Source organism: Dermacentor silvarum, chromosome 3 (genome assembly GCF_013339745.2).
Source record: "Dermacentor silvarum isolate Dsil-2018 chromosome 3, BIME_Dsil_1.4, whole genome shotgun sequence".
Lineage (NCBI taxonomy): Eukaryota > Metazoa > Arthropoda > Arachnida > Ixodida > Ixodidae > Dermacentor > Dermacentor silvarum.
This window is the reverse complement of record NC_051156.1, coordinates 109,372,174-109,392,655: the sequence shown is the minus strand read 5'-3', so window position 1 is coordinate 109,392,655 and position 20,482 is coordinate 109,372,174. Positions and strand designations below refer to the sequence as shown.

At 47.3% G+C, this 20,482-nt stretch overlaps 16 non-coding genes across 16 annotated transcripts; all 16 read left to right on the top strand.

The window, feature by feature from the left end:
• The first annotated feature begins 1,628 nt into the window (after positions 1 to 1,628).
• On the top strand, positions 1,629 to 1,701 carry Trnam-cau (transfer RNA methionine (anticodon CAU)). The gene has a single exon. It is a non-coding gene; the product is annotated as a tRNA-Met (tRNA).
• Positions 1,702 to 6,824: 5,123 nt separating this feature from the next.
• Positions 6,825 to 6,897, top strand: Trnam-cau (transfer RNA methionine (anticodon CAU)). Its single transcript has one exon. It is a non-coding gene; the product is annotated as a tRNA-Met (tRNA).
• A 176-nt stretch (positions 6,898 to 7,073) lies between these two features.
• On the top strand, positions 7,074 to 7,146 carry Trnam-cau (transfer RNA methionine (anticodon CAU)). Its single transcript has one exon. It is a non-coding gene; the product is annotated as a tRNA-Met (tRNA).
• Positions 7,147 to 12,191: 5,045 nt separating this feature from the next.
• Trnam-cau (transfer RNA methionine (anticodon CAU)) lies at positions 12,192 to 12,264 on the top strand. The gene has a single exon. It is a non-coding gene; the product is annotated as a tRNA-Met (tRNA).
• A 175-nt stretch (positions 12,265 to 12,439) lies between these two features.
• Positions 12,440 to 12,512, top strand: Trnam-cau (transfer RNA methionine (anticodon CAU)). The gene has a single exon. It is a non-coding gene; the product is annotated as a tRNA-Met (tRNA).
• A 176-nt stretch (positions 12,513 to 12,688) lies between these two features.
• On the top strand, positions 12,689 to 12,761 carry Trnam-cau (transfer RNA methionine (anticodon CAU)). Its single transcript has one exon. It is a non-coding gene; the product is annotated as a tRNA-Met (tRNA).
• A 176-nt stretch (positions 12,762 to 12,937) lies between these two features.
• Positions 12,938 to 13,010, top strand: Trnam-cau (transfer RNA methionine (anticodon CAU)). Its single transcript has one exon. It is a non-coding gene; the product is annotated as a tRNA-Met (tRNA).
• Positions 13,011 to 13,186: 176 nt separating this feature from the next.
• Trnam-cau (transfer RNA methionine (anticodon CAU)) lies at positions 13,187 to 13,259 on the top strand. The gene has a single exon. It is a non-coding gene; the product is annotated as a tRNA-Met (tRNA).
• A 176-nt stretch (positions 13,260 to 13,435) lies between these two features.
• Positions 13,436 to 13,508, top strand: Trnam-cau (transfer RNA methionine (anticodon CAU)). The gene has a single exon. It is a non-coding gene; the product is annotated as a tRNA-Met (tRNA).
• Positions 13,509 to 13,684: 176 nt separating this feature from the next.
• Trnam-cau (transfer RNA methionine (anticodon CAU)) lies at positions 13,685 to 13,757 on the top strand. Its single transcript has one exon. It is a non-coding gene; the product is annotated as a tRNA-Met (tRNA).
• Positions 13,758 to 13,933: 176 nt separating this feature from the next.
• Positions 13,934 to 14,006, top strand: Trnam-cau (transfer RNA methionine (anticodon CAU)). Its single transcript has one exon. It is a non-coding gene; the product is annotated as a tRNA-Met (tRNA).
• Positions 14,007 to 14,182: 176 nt separating this feature from the next.
• On the top strand, positions 14,183 to 14,255 carry Trnam-cau (transfer RNA methionine (anticodon CAU)). The gene has a single exon. It is a non-coding gene; the product is annotated as a tRNA-Met (tRNA).
• A 176-nt stretch (positions 14,256 to 14,431) lies between these two features.
• Positions 14,432 to 14,504, top strand: Trnam-cau (transfer RNA methionine (anticodon CAU)). The gene has a single exon. It is a non-coding gene; the product is annotated as a tRNA-Met (tRNA).
• A 176-nt stretch (positions 14,505 to 14,680) lies between these two features.
• Positions 14,681 to 14,753, top strand: Trnam-cau (transfer RNA methionine (anticodon CAU)). The gene has a single exon. It is a non-coding gene; the product is annotated as a tRNA-Met (tRNA).
• Positions 14,754 to 20,076: 5,323 nt separating this feature from the next.
• Trnam-cau (transfer RNA methionine (anticodon CAU)) lies at positions 20,077 to 20,149 on the top strand. The gene has a single exon. It is a non-coding gene; the product is annotated as a tRNA-Met (tRNA).
• A 176-nt stretch (positions 20,150 to 20,325) lies between these two features.
• On the top strand, positions 20,326 to 20,398 carry Trnam-cau (transfer RNA methionine (anticodon CAU)). Its single transcript has one exon. It is a non-coding gene; the product is annotated as a tRNA-Met (tRNA).
• The last annotated feature ends 84 nt before the right edge of the window (positions 20,399 to 20,482 follow it).

Genomic DNA, 20,482 nt, shown 5'->3' with positions numbered 1-20,482 from the left:
TCATTTTAGAGGGCGTTAAAATGGCTTATGAAGAGTGTTCAACGCAGATTGTAATTAATAAATGCCTTAGTTCGAAGGTGCCAGTCCTCTCGTCTGTACGACAAGGCTGTCCTTTGTCTCCATTGCTTTTTGCCGAATACCTCGAACCTTTTTGTATGGCAGTCATCCATGATGTAAACATACGTGGTTTTAGGCTGCAGGCCGCTGAAGTTAAAATGCTAGCCTATGCAGATGACGTCGCCGTCTTTTGTGAAGACAAGGAAAGCGTGATCGAGGCTGTCCGCCTGGCAAGATCTTTCTGTAAGAACACGGGTGCCCAGATAAACTTCGAAAAAAGTGTTGGCATATGGCATGGAAAGTGGGACGCGATGCCCACTAATTTCGCCGGAATGCAATGGACTACTGTGCCAGCACCCTATCTAGGTGTGCCCCTTGAGCACTATCAGGACTCGACGCAGTTATGGAGCGGACAAATAGAATTGATGAAAGAAAAGATAAAGGGATGGCAAGGCCGGGGATTATCAGTGTTTGTGCGTGCCTCAGCTTGCAATGTTTTTTTGATTGCCAAAGTCTGGTATATACTGCAAGTAATGTTCATGTCTCGCGTCAATGTTCAAAAAGTGCACCGAGTTTTTGCCACCTTTATATGGAACTCCACTTGGGAGCGAACCAGCCGTACAAACCTTTTTCGCAGTGTTCGCAGTGGAGGCCTTGGGCTCTCAGACTTGTTCATTAGACAGATTGTATCGCGGTTCTTTTTCATGCGCGATGAAAGAAATGCTTTTCTCCGCACTGTCATTCAGGCGCGAATGGCAACAGAACTGCCGGAATTTGTTTTAACTACATCCAGTGTTATCAGTAGAAGAGCGACTGGTTATTATCGTGAAGTAGTTGCGTCTTTTCGAATACTCTGTGCACGGTTTTCGTTGGAGTATTTGTGCTCAGTGAGAAAGAAAAAACTGTACGTCGATTTGGTTGACAGCATGCTACCTACCCCACTGTATAGGATGGTTCACTGTGGAGGCCCAGGAAAAGATGTGCTGTAACGAGTCAAAAGGATGCCTGTAAGACCTGCTGCGAAAACTTTTTTTTTCCAGCTACACACAAACACCCTCCCCGTTAAAATATGTCTTGAACAGAAAGGAATATTCGTACCGTGGACAACAAACTGCTTGCTGTGTAGAAAGCCCGAAACAATTGAACATGCCTTCATTGATTGTAGGGACGCAGTATTTCATTGGGATGTCTTGCAGCGCACTCTCAAAAAAGAACTCCCCATAACCCCGTATGGAATTCGATTCCTGCCAGTTGAAAGTGATCAAGGAATACCTTTTGATATGTTCATGGTCCTGGGCCTCCACAGTTTGTGGAAGACGAGAATGGCTGTTCGTCATGCTGACGCCAATGTACGCTCTACGAGAGAGAACTTCATTGAAAGTGTTTCTTTTATACGAGAAGTGTATCGTGCACAGAGTGAACCCGCAGACTGGGTTAGCATTCTTGATGAGCTGGTGTGCCTCAAGAAATTTTAATAAGACAATCCCGCCTGATCTGATGTCGGTGCACTGTATATATGCATTTGTATTTTTTTGCTAGTGTCAACGCAGGCAATAAAGGAAAAAAAAAAAGCCTCGGTAGCGCAGTAGGCAGCGCGTCAGTCTCATAATCTGAAGGTCGTGAGTTCGATCCTCACCCGGGGCAAAGGCGGAGATGTATTTTTTGCTGCCTTTAGCAATAGTGCTACTCATTTTTCAGGCACTAGAAAACAAGCGGGTTGCAATCTTGTGCAGTATCATTATTTCGCGACATTTCACTTTCTCAACGCCGTCTCAACTAGCAGAAATGAAAGTGGGCGTGTCTCCTCGGTGTGTATTGTCCGCCTCGGTAGCGCAGAGACTTCCGGCCACCGTAGCGTGCGGACGTGCGTCTCATGAGCTCCCAAGGAGCAGGTATAGCCGCCCCCCGAGGCGGCGGTAACAGGTAAACCGAGATGTTCAGCCAGGACTACCAAATTGTTTTGCCGACTTTGCCCTCAGGTACGACTGTGAAGGACACTGTCTTTTTACACGCCAATTTGAAAGCCAGGCCATATAGGGTCGAACATTTTAGAGATGCACTCGAGCAACTTTCGCTACTGCCGGAAGTGGTCGCACTAGGTGCTTATCAAATGAATCATGTCTGGGCGGTGACGTTCTGTGACAACGAAGCAAAGAAAAAGATGCTGGCAGCTGGAAACTTCACTGTGAAAGACCGACGCTGCGTTGTAGTCGATCCGTGCAACCAGGCGCTAAGGATAAAGCTGTACTGGCTTTTGCATGGCGTTCCCGATGAAGACGTGCGCACTGCATTGGCTCCATTCGGCAAAGTCCTGGAAGTCACCAGAGATAAGTGGGGTGTTCAAGGCTGTAACGAGAAGAATACTACAACGAGGTCAGTGACCTTACAACTGAAGGTGGGCGTGAGTGCGGATGACTTGCCGCATCAACTGCGAGTTGCGGAAGGCCTGGCGCTTGTCTCTGTTCCGGGCAGAGCACCGCTCTGCCTCCGGTGTCACGGCATCGGACACATGCGACGAGACTGTCGTGTCCCACGCTGTGGCCATTGTCGCCGCTATGGCCACGATGAGACCATGTGCGTGCGATCTTATGCATCAGTAGCAGGACCACCACGAAGTTATGATACGTCGGAACATATTATGGACCTGAATGACGCCAAGGAAGCTACACGGGAAGATGAGCATGAAGACTCCGCTGTGACAACTGTTGAGACAAAGCCACCCGGAAAGAAAGATACGAACACGAAGGACACCAACGAAGACGAAGGCCCCGTAGCCGCGGCAACTAACACAGACAAAGAGCCCGCTAGTCAACATGAAGTTGCTAATACGACTATGCCTTCAAAAGATATAATTGGAGTGACGGAAGCTCCCGAGGTCGCAATGGAAACAGTTACCAGCGCTGCAGCGAAGCGTACCCGTGATGAAACCCAAGACAACAGACAGAACAACGGCCAGACGAGCACAGGGGAACCACCTACGAAGACGGGCACTGCTCGTCGCAGCATCACGCATTTCAAGCCCAATGTACCACCCGACCGGAGACCGACGCCCACAGAGCCCCCCCCCCCCCCCCCTCCCGCCTTAGCGAGGGAACTGTTTGTGTAGTGAGAACTCGAACAGTCCGATCACTGATCGGGCCTCTTTATGTGACAAGATGGCTCTAAACCCACCAGCAACAAAACAATGTCGGAGCCTACCATCCTGTTGAACGGCGATGTGAGTACTACAAGTATTGTAAAACCTATTTAATATGGCTAACAAACTAAAATTTCCTTTACGCATAGCGACCTTAAATGTGCGTGGCTTGTCAGCCCGCAGGAAACAATACCAGCTAAGTCGTCTTCCTCTTAGAAAATGATCTGGATCTGATCGCCGTACAAGAAACAAAAATCGAGACCGAAGAGCAAACAGATCGAATGGTGGAAACTTTCAGAGCTAGATTTAATATTTGCGTGTCGCATGCTGTGGGTACGTCTGGAGGCTGCTTGATATTATATCGGAATTCTATAGATATTGTTGAAGAAGCAGTTATAGCATGCCAGAGTGGCCGGTTTGTTGTGTTGGATTTTGGATTTTGTGGTATGTTATGGCGGGCCCTATGCGTTTACGCGCCTAATACACCCCAAGAAAGACGTGATTTTTTTGGAACTATAGAATCGTATGTAAAGTGTGACCGAAATGTCATCCTGTTTGGCGACTTTAATTGTGTGCAAAGACCAGAGGATAGAAGTAAAAAGTTACTGGCGAGAGACAAAAGTGCGATGTATTTGACAGAAGTTGTAAATAAACATGAACTAGAAGATGTAGGAAGCGTACTAGTCTCTGGAAACGGCACGGCGTACACCCACTTCCAAGGTGATTGCCATGCCAGGTTAGACCGTATTTATGTGCCTGCTCTTTTTTTGCCTGAATGTGTTGACTATCACGTCAAATGTGTTAGTTTCAGTGATCACTGTTTAGTAACAGTTACTGTGGGCACAAAAGAAAAAGCTTCCAAATTTAATTGGTTTACTTGGAAGTTCAACGATAAATTATTACAAGATCAACCTTTTCTTGAAAAACTAAAGAAAAGATACATAACTTGTTGTGTGATGAGTCAGGTAGCATTTCAGCTTCATGGGAAATCTTTAAATCAGAGATAAAACTTGCTGCGATTGACCGAGCATGTGTGCTACACAGAAAAGAAAAAGAGAAAGAAAAGGAACTTTATACCACGCTAGAATTTATGATTGCAACGGAAAACTACAAGCCGGGTTTGTTTGCAAAGCAAATAAAAGAAATTAAAAGTAAGCTAGAAGCAGTTGACATTGAAAGATATCGAGGCGCAGTAGTCAGGGCACGCGCAGAGCGGTTTTGGTGCGGGGAAACGCCCACCAAACGAGCGCTAGGCGATGAAAAGCGGCATGCAGTAAAAAAAGAAATAAACGAAATTTGTTATCACAACCGTGTTACCACAGATAGTAATATCATTGAAATGGCCTTCGTTGAACGCTTCCGTAACTTACTAAATCATAAGAAAGAAAACACCGAGCTGTTTAAAAATAACTTCCTGCCACTAATGCCTAAATTAGAAAAAGAACTATGTGAGGAGTTAGAAAGACCAATTACCGTGAAAGAAGTTGAAAAAGCAATTGATGAGTTAAGTCTTGGTAAATCACCTGGACCAGATGGGCTAGGGGCAGCTTTCTATAAATGCTTTAAAGCAGAAATGGCAGAAGTATTGCATCAAGTTATAAATGAGTGTTACGAATGAAAAGGATGCCCCCATCATTTAGGATGACACATATGGCACTAATTCCAAAGACCAATGATCCTGTGAAGTTACGCTCTGTAGAGGCTTACAGACCAATAAGCCTCACAAATGTTGATTATAAAGTTCACATGAAAGTGCTTGCTAAGCGACTTCAAAAAGTAATTAAATACTAATTGGACCTCACCAGACCTGTGGAATCCAAGGAAGAACGATATACACTAATATCCACGTTGCCAGAAGCATACTTGAATCATGTGATGCCGAAGAAGGTCGGGTTGCCATGCTACAGTTAGACCTTGAAAAGGCGTTTGATAAGGTTACACACGAAATGTTACTATTAATACTGGAACACACCAATGTAGGTTCTGTCATTCTAGATGGTGTGCGAATGGCTTATGAAGGCTGTACCACTAAACTAGTAATAAATAAGCAACTTAGTGAAAGTATAACAGTTACCTCTAGTCTGCGCCAAGGATGTCCAGTCTCGTCATTGTTATTTGCTCTGTATGTAGAACCTTTCTGTTTAAAGATTCTTCAGAACCCCACTATTCAAGGCTTCCGATACTGTAATAATGAAGTCAAAGTGTTGGCATATGCCGACGATATTGCTGTGTTTTGTTCAGACATAAAAAGTGTTGAAATAGTAGTGAAAGAGACTACAGCCTTTTGTGAAGCCACAGGAAGTGCTGTCAACTGGACAAAGAGTCTCGGCATTTGGTATGGAAACTGGCCAATCACACCAGAGGTGTACTGCAATATGCAATGGTCGAATTCGCCAAACGTATACCTTGGAGTGCCACTGCAACACCATAATTCAACGACTGGTTATTGGCTTGAGGAAGCTGATAGAGTAAGAGACCAGACTCAGAAATGGGGCGGTCACAAATTCTCAGTATTTACAAGAGCAAATGTGTGCAATACATTTCTAGTGGCCAAAATATTCTATCTATTGCAGGTATTGAGTATGACAAGAATGAAAATACAGAAACTCCACCGAGTGTTTGCAGTTTTTATTTGGGGCTCCAGTTGGGAGCGCACAAGCCGATGCAATCTGTTTCATGCAGTGCGGAACGGCGGACTAGGGCTGTCACATTTGTTATTGAAACAAGTAGTTTCAAGATTTATCTTTTTGCGTGATCAGAGTGATACATTTTTGAGAACTGTAATACAAGTACGCCTGCGGAACCATCTTGCGGATTATGTTGTGTCAACCAGCGCTGCAACACATGGTGCACTACCATGTTTCCTACGCGAGGTAGTGGCTGCTTATCGCATTGTTCGCGCGCATTTTTCTCTTGAATACCTTTGCATTGTAGGAAAGAAAAAGTTGTATAAAGATTTAGTGGATGTTTTTCTTCCGACACCTTTATATAGGGCAAACTATTATTTGGGTAATGAAGGAAACGTGTTGAAAAGAGTTAAGCGAATGCCTGTACGAAGCTCTGCGAAAACATTTTTCTTTCAATTGCACACAGAAACGCTCCCTGTGAAGCCATGGCTTCAAAGCAAGGGTATTTTTGTTCCCTGGACAATAAACTGTAGAATATGCCAGAAACGGGAAACTATGGACCATATATTTCTGGATTGCCACGATGCACGATTTTTGTGGGACATTCTTCAGCGCACAATTAAAAAAGATTTAGTACTGTCACCATTTGGCATACGATTCTTGCCTTATGACGAAACAGGGGGCGTTCCTAGTGATATGGTTATGTTGCTTTGTATGCATGCACTTTGGAAAACACGGATGGCAGATAGATATGCTGACATTGATGCACGACCAGCGCGACAATATTTCATGGAAAGCGTTATCTATACAAGAGATGTACTGAACTTTGCGGTCAACGCTCCTCAATGGGTGACGCAATTGTATGAATTCGCGTCACTAAAGCCTTTTTAAAATTGCATCATGCTCAAGACTAGCTGTTGTATTTTACCTTTTGAAATATTTCTCATTTGTATTACTGTATGTTGTTGAAAACGGAAATAAAGAAAAAAAAAGTGCTAAAAAAAGCCTCGGTAGCACAGTAGGCAGCGCGTCAGTCTCATAATCTGAAGGTCGTGAGTTCGATCCTCACCCGGGGCAATGGCGGCGATATATTTTTTGCTGCCTGAAGCAATAGTGGTACTCACTTTTTAGACACTAGAATGTACGTGTGTTGCTATCTCGTGCAGTATCATTGTTCCGCGGCATTTCACTTTCTCAACGCCGTCTCAACAAGAAGAAATGAGATTGGGCGTGTCTCCTTGTGTTACCTGTCCCCCTCGGTAGCGCAGTAGGCAGCGCGTCAGTCTCATAATCTGAAGGTCGTGAGTTCGATCCTCACCCGGGGCAAAGGCGGCGATATATTTTTTGCTGCCTCAAGCAATAGTGGTACTCACTTTTTAGACACTAGAATGGACGTGTGTTGCTATCTTGTGCACTATCATTCTTCCGCGGCATTTGACTTTCTCAACGCCGTATCAACTAGAAGAAATGAGATTGGGCGTGTCTCCTTGTGTTAGCTGTCCGCCTCGGCATTCTGCTTCCGGCCACCGAGCGTGACGGTTCGTGGGATCATGGCCTCTTCAAGGGCAGCGACAGCGGCTAGTTTTGGCCGCGGAAACAGGTACAGCAACGACGAAGAAACGGAATACCAGTTTATTTTGCCTCAACTGCCAAAAGGACGAATAGTGAATAACACCGTGTTTCTGCATGGTGATGTACGAGCGAGGCCTTACAAGGTCGAAGATTTTAGGGAGTCCCTAACGCCTACGAGCCTGCTGCCGGAAATTGTGTGCCTTGGGGCCTACCAAGTTAATCATGTGTGGGCGGTGACCCTCAGTGACGCAGCTGCAACGAAGCGCCTGCTGGCCTTGAAAGAACTTCAGGTGAAGGGGCGGCGATGTGTGATCGTCGACCCTCAGGATCAGCAGGTGAAGCTCAGACTTCACTGGCTGCTGCACGGTGTGGCCGAGGAAGACGTCCGGACTGCATTGGCGGCCTTCGGCTAGGTAGAAGAGGTGAGTCGAGAGAAGTGGCGTGTCCAAGGTGTCGCAGACAAGTGTTCCACCACGAGGGCTGTTCTTCTCAAGCTGAAGAGCGGCCTGAAAGTGGAAGATATTCCTCACCAGATACGTGTTGCCGGAGAGTTGGCCTTGGTGGTGGTACCCGGTCGGCCGATGCAGTGCCTCCGCTGCCAAGGCACTGGGCACGTGCGGCGGGAGTGTAAGGTGCCACGCTGCTCCCGGTGCCGACGTTACGGGCACATTGACACCGAATGCGTCAAGACCTACGCTACCGCGACTGGCCCAGCCGCGAGTCAAGAGGCAGCAGAACTCGTCATTGGATGTGGTCGAGACCGAAGACGCTGCTAAGGAAGCCGTAGACCTTGGGCACCCAGCGACAGGTGCTGGGTCGGTACCGGAATGCGTTGACGCCAAGGGAAAGGGAACTACGGAGCAAGTGACTGCGCCGGCACGGGTCGACGCGGAAGCTGTCCATGCAAAAGAAGGCGCAAATGAAGACGAAGGAGACGACGACGATGGAGCGATGCAACAGGGCGAGGCCGCTATCGACGGTGACCATGCTGCTAGTCTCAGAGCCACCTTCAAGCGTCCCCGTGATGAGGCCGAGGACAAGGACAACGCGGCAACCAGCTCCAGTGATGGGCCGCCAGCGAAATCGCCTCTTGGGAGGCGATCGAGCTTCAAACCAAAGCCGAACGTTCCGTCCGACAGAAAGCCTGGGGACCAAGCCCAGCAGACAAACAACGACGAGAAACCGGGCGGTCCCGGAGACGGCTAGCCGACGGCTGGTCGTGAGGGGTAAGCACCATGCTCCGGGCCTACCTCATTCTCTAGTTCATCATGGCTCCTAATCCGTCACTCAGTACTGCAACTCTAAACGTTAGAGGGCTGGCGGCTAGGCGTAGGCAGAGTCAAGTCCTACGGTTGGCCACTGACCAAGACATAGACGTTCTAGCTGTCCAGGAGACCAAGGTAGACGGGGAGGAGGAGACCGGGAGCATGGTGAGGCGTTTCACGACCAGATATTATGCGGTGGTGAGCCACGCGGTAGGGACGTTAGCTGGATGCGTCCTGTTTATTAAGAAGTTACCCGACCTTGTGGTTGAAAGTGTATTTTCATGTCAGACGGGAAGAATGGTCGTTTGCGACTTTGTTTGTGGTGGAGTCGAATTCAGTTATGTGCATATATGCGCCAAATGTTGTAGAAGAGCGTGCTGTATTTTTTTCGAATCTTTTTCGGTACATTAGCCGTGATAAGTGCATGATTTTGTTGGGGGATTTCAACTGTGCTTTGAGGGCTCGGGATCGATCCAATAATGCCGGTATTCGAGATAAAAGCAGTCACATGCTTTCTAAGTTGATTAGTGATAGTGAACTAGACGATGTATGTGACTGTCTGGAGGGGGAGCGGGAGGTGATGTATACACGATTTCAAGGCAGTAGTCATGCGCGGTTAGACCGCTTGTACATGTCACAAGACATGATTCCAATGTGTCACAGTTATTCTGTCGCACCTGTGTCGTTCTCAGATCACTGCTTGGTGAAGTGTCACATCGGTATGAAGAAGAAGGAATCATCTTTTAACTGGGAACTATGGAAAATGAATGCCTTACTACTAAAAGACGAGCCATTTGTAGAGGCAATACGTGAGGCCGTTATGGAAGTATGCGATGAAAGTACTGAAACCATAGCAGAGAAATGGGAATGGTTCAAACAAAAGGTAAAAATGAAAGCAATAGAAAGGTCGAGCTGCTTAAAGTTTGAGAGGGAAATGAAAGAACGAGACTTACGAAAGATACTTAATCAGCTGATAGCGCTGGAGTGCGAAGAGCCAGGGGCGTATAAGCAAGATATGCGAACCATCAAAGAAAAAATCGAACAGTTGGACAAAGAACGCTATCAAGGTGCGATTGTGCGAGCAAGAGCAAACGCATTAGTAGCGGGAGAGACGCCCACCAAAAGGGCACTAGGACTTGAAAAAGCTCATGGTCGACGTAATCATGTCGATAAGATCTCGTGGAATGGCACACTCGTCGAAGATAAGAGCATAGGCCGAGCGTTTTTAGAGTATTACCAGTCACTGTTTGCATATCAAGAAGCTAATGTAGATGAGTTCAAAAGGGTCTTCTCAGTCGCATGCCGCGATTGAGTGACGACACGAAGGACCGATTAGAAGGGACTATAAGAGAACACGAAGCCGTAAAAACAATAAATGATTTGAACAATGGCAAATCACCCGGACCTGACGGTCTGAGCGCTTGTTTTATAAAGCCTTCAAGAAAGAACTTTCGCCCCTGCTAACAGGCCTGTTTAACGACGCGTATGTGAACAAAGCTTTGCCGCCTTCTTTTGGTAAAGCGCATACCATCTTGATACCTAAGAGTGACAAAGCGGAGAAACTTAGGCTCGTGACATCTTATAGGCCGATATCTTTAACCAATGTCGACTATAAGATTTTCATGAAGGTTTTGGCAGCCAGACTTCAAAGCGTCATCAAAGAAATCGTCGCAGACCACCAAACGTGTGGCATCAAAGGGAGGTCAATTTTTTCGAATATTCACACGATGCGGTGCGTGCTCGAGTGCTGTGACCTCACTTACGATGGCGTCGCAGTGCTCCAGCTTGACCTAGAGAAAGCTTTTGACTGTGTGTCTCATAATATTTTGTTTGCCATCCTGGATCACGTTAATGTAGGTTACATCATCACTGAGGGAGTGGCATTGGCGTATCAGAACTGCACAACACGTTTAATTGTGAATAAATCATTGGGGGCCCCCATTAACGTCATGCGTTCTGTGCGTCAAGGCTGCCCCCTCAGTCCTCTTTTGTTTGCAGTTTACATTGAAACGATGTGTTTGGCGATAACCGAGAACGATCAAATACGCGGTTATAGCTTGGCAGCCACAGAAGTCAAGCTCCTGGCATATGCAGATGATATCGCCGTGTGTTGTACAAACAGAGAAAGCGTAACGGAAACAATACGCGTGGTGAAACAGTTTTGTGATGTAACGGGCAGTAAAGTGAACTGGGGTAAGTCCCTCGGTTTGTGGCACGGAGAGTGGTCCACGGCCCCGGACAACTTTGCGAATGTGAGCTGGGTGAAAACACCTACCAAGTATCTCGGTGTTCCCTTGGATAGCTACAAACAGAGCGAGGAATACTGGACGAACCAAATAAAAGAAACAAAAGAAAAAGCAGACAGGTGGAAAGGCATCAACCTGTCCATTTTCGCAAGGGCTACTGTATGTAATTTGTTTTTCATTACGAAGTTGTGGTACGTCATGCAGACATTGTTTTGTTCAAGGGTAAATGTGCAAAGATTGCACAGAGTGTTCGCCGTTTTTATCTGGGACTCTAACTGGGAAAGATGTAGCCGAACAAATCTGTTCAGGCGGGTGAAGGAAGGTGGCCTGGGCTTGGCGCATCTTTTTGTACGACAGCTTGTCAATAGATTTTTGTTTTTTCGAGATGTGCGTGATCCTTTTCTGCGTACGGTATTACAGCTCAGATTAAGAGCTGCGCTGCCGGCGCTCATTGTTAGTACCAATAGTATGCCAGGAACGATTTGCGGCTATCTTAAAGAGGTAGTCGACAGTGTGCGCTTTCTTTCTGTGCGTTTTTCTTTCGATTATTTATCTGCCGTAAAAAGAAAGACATTATATAAAGATGTATGCGATATTATATTTCCAGTGCCATTGTACAGAGCGATATACAATGGAGGACCAGGACAGGATGTCCTTAAACGGGTGAAAAGAATGGAGGTGCCTACTGGGGCAAAAACATTCTTTTTTAGGCTACACACAGGAACACTGTCAGTGAAGACATTCATGGAAGAACGCGGCTTCCTTGTACCATGGGGCCCACACTGCTTGATTTGCAAGCAACCTGAAACTGTAGATCATGTGTTTTTGCATTTCTGGGAAGGGGTGTACTTCTGGGACGTCCTAAAACGGACAATCAAGAAGGAGTTTCCGTTGAATCCGCATGGGATCAGGTACTTACCGATTGAGAATGAGGACGGGGTTCCATACGACCTAATTATGCTCAATGGCCTCCACTGTTTATGGCGGGCACGAATGGCTGGGTACCATTGCGACCCAGATGCTAGGCCTGCTCGTATTTATTTTCGAGAAAGTATGTCTCGTTTCATGAAAATTAAGAAAATGCAAGATATTGTACCCGATTGGCTGTCGAGGATAGAACCTCTGACAGCTTTAAAAGAATTTTAGTTTGACAACGCCAGTTCATGTTGGGCTGATGGCGTTCATGTTTTTCAGTATGTTCTGTAGGTGTTCTTTTTTGTGATGTCTGTTTCTATACTGTGTGCATTGTACATTGCCAAAGACCGGCAATAAAAAAAAAAAGCTGTCCGCCTCGGTAGCGCAGTAGGCAGCGCGTCAGTCTCATAATCTGAAGGTCGTGAGTTCGATCCTCACCCGGGGCAAAGGCGGCGATATATTTTTTGCTGCCTCAAGCAATAGTGGTACTCACTTTTAGACACTAGAAAGGAGGTGTGTTGCTATCTTGTGCACTATCATTCTTCCGCGGCATTTCACTTTCTCAACGCCGTCTCAACTAGAAGAAATGAGATTGGGCGTGTCTCCTTGCGTTACCTGTCCGCCTCGGTAGCGCAGTAGGCAGCGCGTCAGTCTCATAATCTGAAGGTCGTGAGTTCGATCCTCACCCGGGGCAAAGGCGGCGATATATTTTTTGCTGCCTCAAGCAATAGTGGTACTCACTTTTTAGACACTAGAAAGGAGGTGTGTTGCTATCTTGTGCACTATCATTCTTCCGCGGCATTTCACTTTCTCAACGCCGTCTCAACTAGAAGAAATGAGATTGGGCGTGTCTCCTTGCGTTACCTGTCCGCCTCGGTAGCGCAGTAGGCAGCGCGTCAGTCTCATAATCTGAAGGTCGTGAGTTCGATCCTCACCCGGGGCAAAGGCGGCGATATATTTTTTGCTGCCTCAAGCAATAGTGGTACTCACTTTTTAGACACTAGAAAGGAGGTGTGTTGCTATCTTGTGCACTATCATTCTTCCGCGGCATTTCACTTTCTCAACGCCGTCTCAACTAGAAGAAATGAGATTGGGCGTGTCTCCTTGCGTTACCTGTCCGCCTCGGTAGCGCAGTAGGCAGCGCGTCAGTCTCATAATCTGAAGGTCGTGAGTTCGATCCTCACCCGGGGCAAAGGCGGCGATATATTTTTTGCTGCCTCAAGCAATAGTGGTACTCACTTTTTAGACACTAGAAAGGAGGTGTGTTGCTATTTTGTGCACTATCATTCTTCCGCGGCATTTCACTTTCTCAACGCCGTCTCAACTAGAAGAAATGAGATTGGGCGTGTCTCCTTGCGTTACCTGTCCGCCTCGGTAGCGCAGTAGGCTGCGCGTCAGTCTCATAATCTGAAGGTCGTGAGTTCGATCCTCACCCGGGGCAAAGGCGGCGATATATTTTTTGCTGCCTCAAGCAATAGTGGTACTCACTTTTTAGACACTAGAAAGGAGGTGTGTTGCTATCTTGTGCACTATCATTCTTCCGCGGCATTTCACTTTCTCAACGCCGTCTCAACTAGAAGAAATGAGATTGGGCGTGTCTCCTTGCGTTACCTGTCCGCCTCGGTAGCGCAGTAGGCTGCGCGTCAGTCTCATAATCTGAAGGTCGTGAGTTCGATCCTCACCCGGGGCAAAGGCGGCGATATATTTTTTGCTGCCTCAAGCAATAGTGGTACTCACTTTTTAGACACTAGAAAGGAGGTGTGTTGCTATCTTGTGCACTATCATTCTTCCGCGGCATTTCACTTTCTCAACGCCGTCTCAACTAGAAGAAATGAGATTGGGCGTGTCTCCTTGCGTTACCTGTCCGCCTCGGTAGCGCAGTAGGCTGCGCGTCAGTCTCATAATCTGAAGGTCGTGAGTTCGATCCTCACCCGGGGCAAAGGCGGCGATATATTTTTTGCTGCCTCAAGCAATAGTGGTACTCACTTTTTAGACACTAGAAAGGAGGTGTGTTTCTATCTTGTGCACTATCATTCTTCCGCGGCATTTCACTTTCTCAACGCCGTCTCAACTAGAAGAAATGAGATTGGGCGTGTCTCCTTGCGTTACCTGTCCGCCTCGGTAGCGCAGTAGGCAGCGCGTCAGTCTCATAATCTGAAGGTCGTGAGTTCGATCCTCACCCGGGGCAAAGGCGGCGATATATTTTTTGCTGCCTCAAGCAATAGTGGTACTCACTTTTTAGACACTAGAAAGGAGGTGTGTTGCTATCTTGTGCACTATCATTCTTCCGCGGCATTTCACTTTCTCAACGCCGTCTCAACTAGAAGAAATGAGATTGGGCGTGTCTCCTTGCGTTACCTGTCCGCCTCGGTAGCGCAGTAGGCAGCGCGTCAGTCTCATAATCTGAAGGTCGTGAGTTCGATCCTCACCCGGGGCAAAGGCGGCGATATATTTTTTGCTGCCTCAAGCAATAGTGGTACTCACTTTTTAGACACTAGAAAGGAGGTGTGTTGCTATCTTGTGCACTATCATTCTTCCGCGGCATTTCACTTTCTCAACGCCGTCTCAACTAGAAGAAATGAGATTGGGCGTGTCTCCTTGCGTTACCTGTCCGCCTCGGTAGCGCAGTAGGCAGCGCGTCAGTCTCATAATCTGAAGGTCGTGAGTTCGATCCTCACCCGGGGCAAAGGCGGCGATATATTTTTTGCTGCCTCAAGCAATAGTGGTACTCACTTTTTAGACACTAGAAAGGAGGTGTGTTGCTATCTTGTGCACTATCATTCTTCCGCGGCATTTCACTTTCTCAACGCCGTCTCAACTAGAAGAAATGAGATTGGGCGTGTCTCCTTGCGTTACCTGTCCGCCTCGGTAGCGCAGTAGGCAGCGCGTCAGTCTCATAATCTGAAGGTCGTGAGTTCGATCCTCACCCGGGGCAAAGGCGGCGATATATTTTTTGCTGCCTCAAGCAATAGTGGTACTCACTTTTTAGACACTAGAAAGGAGGTGTGTTGCTATCTTGTGCACTATCATTCTTCCGCGGCATTTCACTTTCTCAACGCCGTCTCAACTAGAAGAAATGAGATTGGGCGTGTCTCCATGTGTTAGCTGTCCGCCTCGGTAGCGCAGACGCCATTCCACTTCCGGACACCGTAGCGAACGGTCACGGAATGTCTCGCTCCCAAGGGGCGGTTTCAGCGGCCCAGCAGGGCCGCGGTATCAGGCTTACGGAAACGTCTTCACAGGATTACCAACTTGTTTTGCCTCAGCTGCCATCAGGTACGACCGTGTGTAACACCGTGTTTTTGCATGGTGATTTGAAGGCCCGGCCTTATCGTGTTGAACATTTTCGCGATGCGCTTGACCGCTATAAGCTTATGACGGAGGTGGTAGCCCTCGGGGCCTATCAGATGAACCATGTTTGGGCCATAACATTCAAGGACGATGTCGGGAAAAGGAAGCTTTTGTCGGCGAAGGACGTTTAGCGTGAAGGAACATCGCTGTGTCGCGATTGATCCCTGCAACCAGGACATCAGAATGAAGCTTTACTGGCTGCTTCACACGACCCCCGACGAAGACGTCAGAGCAGCCCTGGCTCCATTCGGCACTGTGACCGAAATATCCAGGGAGAGGTGGCGAGTGCCCGGTTGCGGAGACAAAGGCTCTCACACGCGACTTGTATCCCTACGCTTAAAGGCTGGTATGACCATGGAAGACATCCCGCATCAGCTACGAGTATCAGAAGACCATGCACTCGTGATCGTGCCAGGCAGACCTCCGCTCTGCCTCCGGTGCCGCGGCACCGGCCATATACGGCGCGAGTGCCGTGTGCCACGTTGTGGGCTCTGTCGTCGTTTTGGCCACGACGAGACCCAATGCGTGCGAAGCTACGCTAACGTGACTGGGCCGGGCCGGAGTGACGCCATCGACGAGCACCTGATGGACCAGGCAGACGCGGAAGAGACTGCTGGAGGGGGTGGTGACCCACAGGGCAAGCAAGAGAAGCCAGTGGTCTCGGCTAGCGACAAGTGCCAACCTACCAAGGGCAGCAGTGAGGGTAGGGACAGCGAAGCGCAAGGTGAACCGGCTGCGGAAAATGCGATGGTGTATGAAAGCGCAGACAATGCGGTGGATACCGAGGGCGTTCTACGACAGGGCAACCCTGCCGCGGCCGGACTCAATGAGTCTTGCGAGAAAAAAGACCAAGCCATCGCAGTTTCAAAGAGGCCCCGGGAAGTCACCGACGTGGATGGCACGCTTGAGCAAGACGACGGTGGTAGCAACGAAGGGCCGCCCTCGAAGGCCTCCGTTTTCCGCCGGTCTACGCTTAAGCCTAGACCAAACGTCCCGACAGACAGGAGGCAGACGCTGGCAGTTCCCCCAGACAAGCAGACGACGCCGACAGTACCCCCAGACGGACGGCAAACGCCGGCGGTTCCCTCGGACGGGCGGCAGACGCCGGCAGTTCCCTCGGACGGGCGGCAGACGCCGGCCGTTCCCCCAGATAAGCAGACAACGCCGACAGTTCCTCCGCAGTAGCGGGGTGCTGTTCTCGTAGAACGCTAAGTTGTGACTCGGGTTTTTGGAACGATCGAGGTCAATGATGTGTGCCGAAGAGCGAGACGTCGTGGCTTCGTCGCATGCGACGGAGCTTATAAGAGCGCAGAGAATATCTGTAAGTTACACTACCTTTGATTCCATAAAGTTATTGTGTTATCGCTTGCTCTTCTCTTTCCATGGCAAATAATCTTGGGCTAGCATTACGTATTGGCACGCTTAACGTACGCGGGTTAACGGCCAGACGGAGACAAGCCCAATTAAGTCGCCTGATGCTAGAAAACGACATAGACGTTCTTGCGGTTCAAGAAACTAAAATTGAAAGTGAAGAGCAAACGGACAAAATGGTCGATATTTTTAAATTCCGTTATAGCATATGTGTTTGCCATGCGGTAGGCAAGGCCGGTGGCTGTCTTTTATTTTTGCGTAATTCAATAGGCATTGTTGAACAAAGTGTAATGACGGCCCAAGATGGGCGATTGGTACTGTGCGACTTCTCTTTAAATGATGTTGGTTGGCGAATGATCTGTGTGTACTCTCCGAACAATGTTTGTGATAGGAAAATATTTTTTGACTATGTTGAGACACTTCTGGAATGTGAAAGAAATGTCGTCGTCCTCGGAGACTTTAATTGTGTATGCATGTCCGAAGATAGGGTGCCGAATACTGTAGTACGCGATAAAAGTGCACATCAACTCAACGCAATCATGGCAGGCTATGATTTAGTAGACGTGGGAAACGTTTTAAGCGGAAACAGTGTTCTTTTTACTCACTTTCAAGGTGAGAGTCACGCTCGACTAGACCGTCTATACGTATCAGCAAGCCTCGCGCGCACGGTCACTAGCTACACAGTAAAGCATGTGAGCTTCAGTGACCACAGCCTGGTAACCTGTACAGTGGGCGAGAAGCTTAGAGGGTCTAACTTTAACTGGGAACTGTGGAAAATGAATGACAAAATCTTAAGTGATGAATGTTTCGTAAAAACTGTAAAGGAAAAAATTGATGGGATGCAAATGGATGTCACATCAAACTATGCTGAGCTATGGGAGCAGTTCAAAATTGATGTGAAAATGAGTGCAATCGAGAGGGCTTGCGTGATACGTCATAAAGCAAAACAAAGAGAGAAAGAACTACAAAACATGCTGGATTACTTTCTAAATGCGGAGTGCACAGTGCCGGGATTTTTTTCTAAGCAGATACGAGAAATTAAATGCGAACTCGAAACGTTGGACGCCGAAACTTATCAAGGGGCTGCGATAAGAGCACGAGCCGATCGACTGTGGCTCGGAGAAACGCCAACTAAGCGGGCGCTCAGTGACGAAAAGAGTTACGCTTCTAAGAACATAATTAAAGAAATCTGGTTTAACGACGCAATGTCTAAAGACCAAGAAGTCATTGAGAAAGCTTTCGTTAAACACTACCGAGCTTTGCTGGGTAGGCAGGTGCCCATTACGGTAGAGTTTGTTAACACTTTTCTAACGCTTCTGCCGAAACTAGAAGATGAAATTAAAGAGGGACTCGAGAGCCCTATCACGGCTAAAGAAATTAAAGAAGCCATTGAAGACTTGGGTAAAGGAAAAGCGCCTGGACCTGACGGCCTAGGAGCTTCATTCTATAAAACTTTCAAGGTGGAACTAGCTGAGTTACTTTACTGTGTTGTTGCGGAAGCTCATGAAACTAAGCACTTGCCGCCATCATTCAGGAAAAGTCACGTCGTACTTATACCGAAATCCAATGAAGCGGTAAAGCTGCAATTCGTTAATGGATACAGGCCTATAAGCCTCACGAACGTGGATTACAAGATCTACATGAAAGTACTTGGCAAAAGACTGCAGACAGTTATCAAGTTAATAGTAGGTCCTCACCAAACATGTGGTATCAGAAAAAGGACAATAATGTCGAATATTCACGTCGCTAGGAGTATATTGGAGTGTTGCGACGCAAACCTCGAACGTGTAGCAATGGTTCAATTAGACCTAGAAAAAGCTTTCGACAGGGTTGCTCACAGCATACTCCTTGCAGTGTTAGAACACATCAATGTAGGAAAAGTGATTCAGGACGGAGTAGCCATGGCCTATGAGAAGTGTTCAGCTCACCTGGTAATCAACAAAAGAATTAGTGAAAATATACCAGTGTTATCCAGTGTGCGCCAGGGGTGCCCTTTGTCCCCTTTCCTTTTGCCATTTTTCTTGAACCTTTCTGTCTGAAAGTACGGGAAAACAAAAATATTCGCGGCTACCGTCTCTTAACGCAAGAGGTAAAAATATTAGCTTACGCAGATGACATCGCGCTTTTTTGCATTGATCAAGAGAGCATTCGGGAAGCAGTCAAGGATGCAAGAAGGTTTTGCGCTCTCACCGGGAGTGCCATAAGTTGGCAAAAAAGCTTAGGCTTTTGGCACGGTGAAGGGGATAGCCGGCCTGCAATGGTCGAAACGATACCGTTCACTGATACGCCAGCCAGTTATCTTGGTGTTCCTTTAGAATACTATCGCGATACTACCACGCAATGGACCGAGCAAACCGAGCGGCTTAAAGCACAAACAACGAAGTGGGGTGGCAAGAATCTGTCAATATTCGCGAGAGCCACGGTGTGCAATGTGTTTCTTGTAGCCAAAGTGTATTACATGTTACAAGTTTTATGTATGTCGCGAGTGTGTGTACAGAAGTTGCACAGGGTGTTTGCTTCGTTCGTGTGGGGGTCCGGATGGGAGCGCATGAGTCGTTTGAATCTGTTTCATTCAGTGCAGAAAGGAGGTTTGGGGTTATCGCATTTGTTTTTGAAACAGATAGTGTCGCGATTCATATTCTTGCGAGATGAAAGCAATTGTTTTTTGCGGTGCGTTATCCGGACGCGATTAGGTGACGCACTGCCAGAGTATGTAGTGACGTCATGTGCTAGAAGGAAAATAGTTGTCCGAGGTTTTTTGTTCGAAGTGATAAGTGCTTTCCGTCTTTTAAAAGCACACTTTTCTATGAAGTACCTTAGTACTGTCGCAAGAAAGCGATTATATAAGGATTTAATAAATATAATGTGTCCCGTGCCAATATACCGTGCAATATATGCACTGGGGCGAGAGCAGAACGTGTTGAAGCGTGTTAAAGGAATGCCAGTAAGACCAACGACAAAAAGCTTTTTCTTTATGCTACACACTGGCACGCTTCCTGTCAAGCCATGGCTGCAGGAGAAAGGGATCTTTGTACCCTGGAGTGTTAATTGCCACATCTGCAAGAAACCGGAAACAATTGAGCACATTTTTCTGGAGTGCTGGGATTCAGTCTTCCTTTGGGACATTCTACAAAGGACCATTAAGAAAGAATTCCCATTAACACCCTTTGGAATCCGGTTTTTACCTTTTGATGAGACAGAAGGCGTGCCATGTGACATGGTGATGTTACTCTGCATGCACAGCATGTGGAAAACACGAATGGTGGTGCGAAATGAAGATGTACGCGCAAAACGGGCAAGAGAATATTTTATAGAAAACATCTTGTTTATTCGCGAAGTCTATAAAGTACTCAGTGAACCACCTGAGTGGTTACCAACCTTTGAACAGCTTGCAGCCATTAAGCTGTTTTAAACATTTACTGACAAGGTACACTTGTACCTAGAACTGTACTGTCTTTTTCTGTTTGAATTGGAGGCGGTGAATTCCTGTGCGTTGTATATATGTTGTTATGTAACAGGCAATAAAGAAAAAAAAAGCCTCGGTAGCGCAGTAGGCAGCGCGTCAGTCTCATAATCTGAAGGTCGTGAGTTCGATCCTCACCCGGGGCAAAGGCGGCGATATATTTTTTGCTGCCTGAAGCAATAGTGGTACTCACTTTTTAGACACTAGAATGGACGTGTGTTGCTATCTCGTGCAGTATCATTGTTCCGCGGCATTTCACTTTCTCAACGCCGTCTCAACTAGAAGAAATGAGATTGGGCGTGTCTCCTTGTGTTAGCAGTCCGCCTCGGTAGCGCAGTAGGCAGCGCGTCAGTCTCATAATCTGAAGGTCGTGAGTTCGATCCTCACCCGGGGCAAAGGCGGCGATATATTTTTTGCTGCCTGAAGCAATAGTGGTACTCACTTTTTAGACACTAGAAAGGACGTGTGTTGCTATCTTG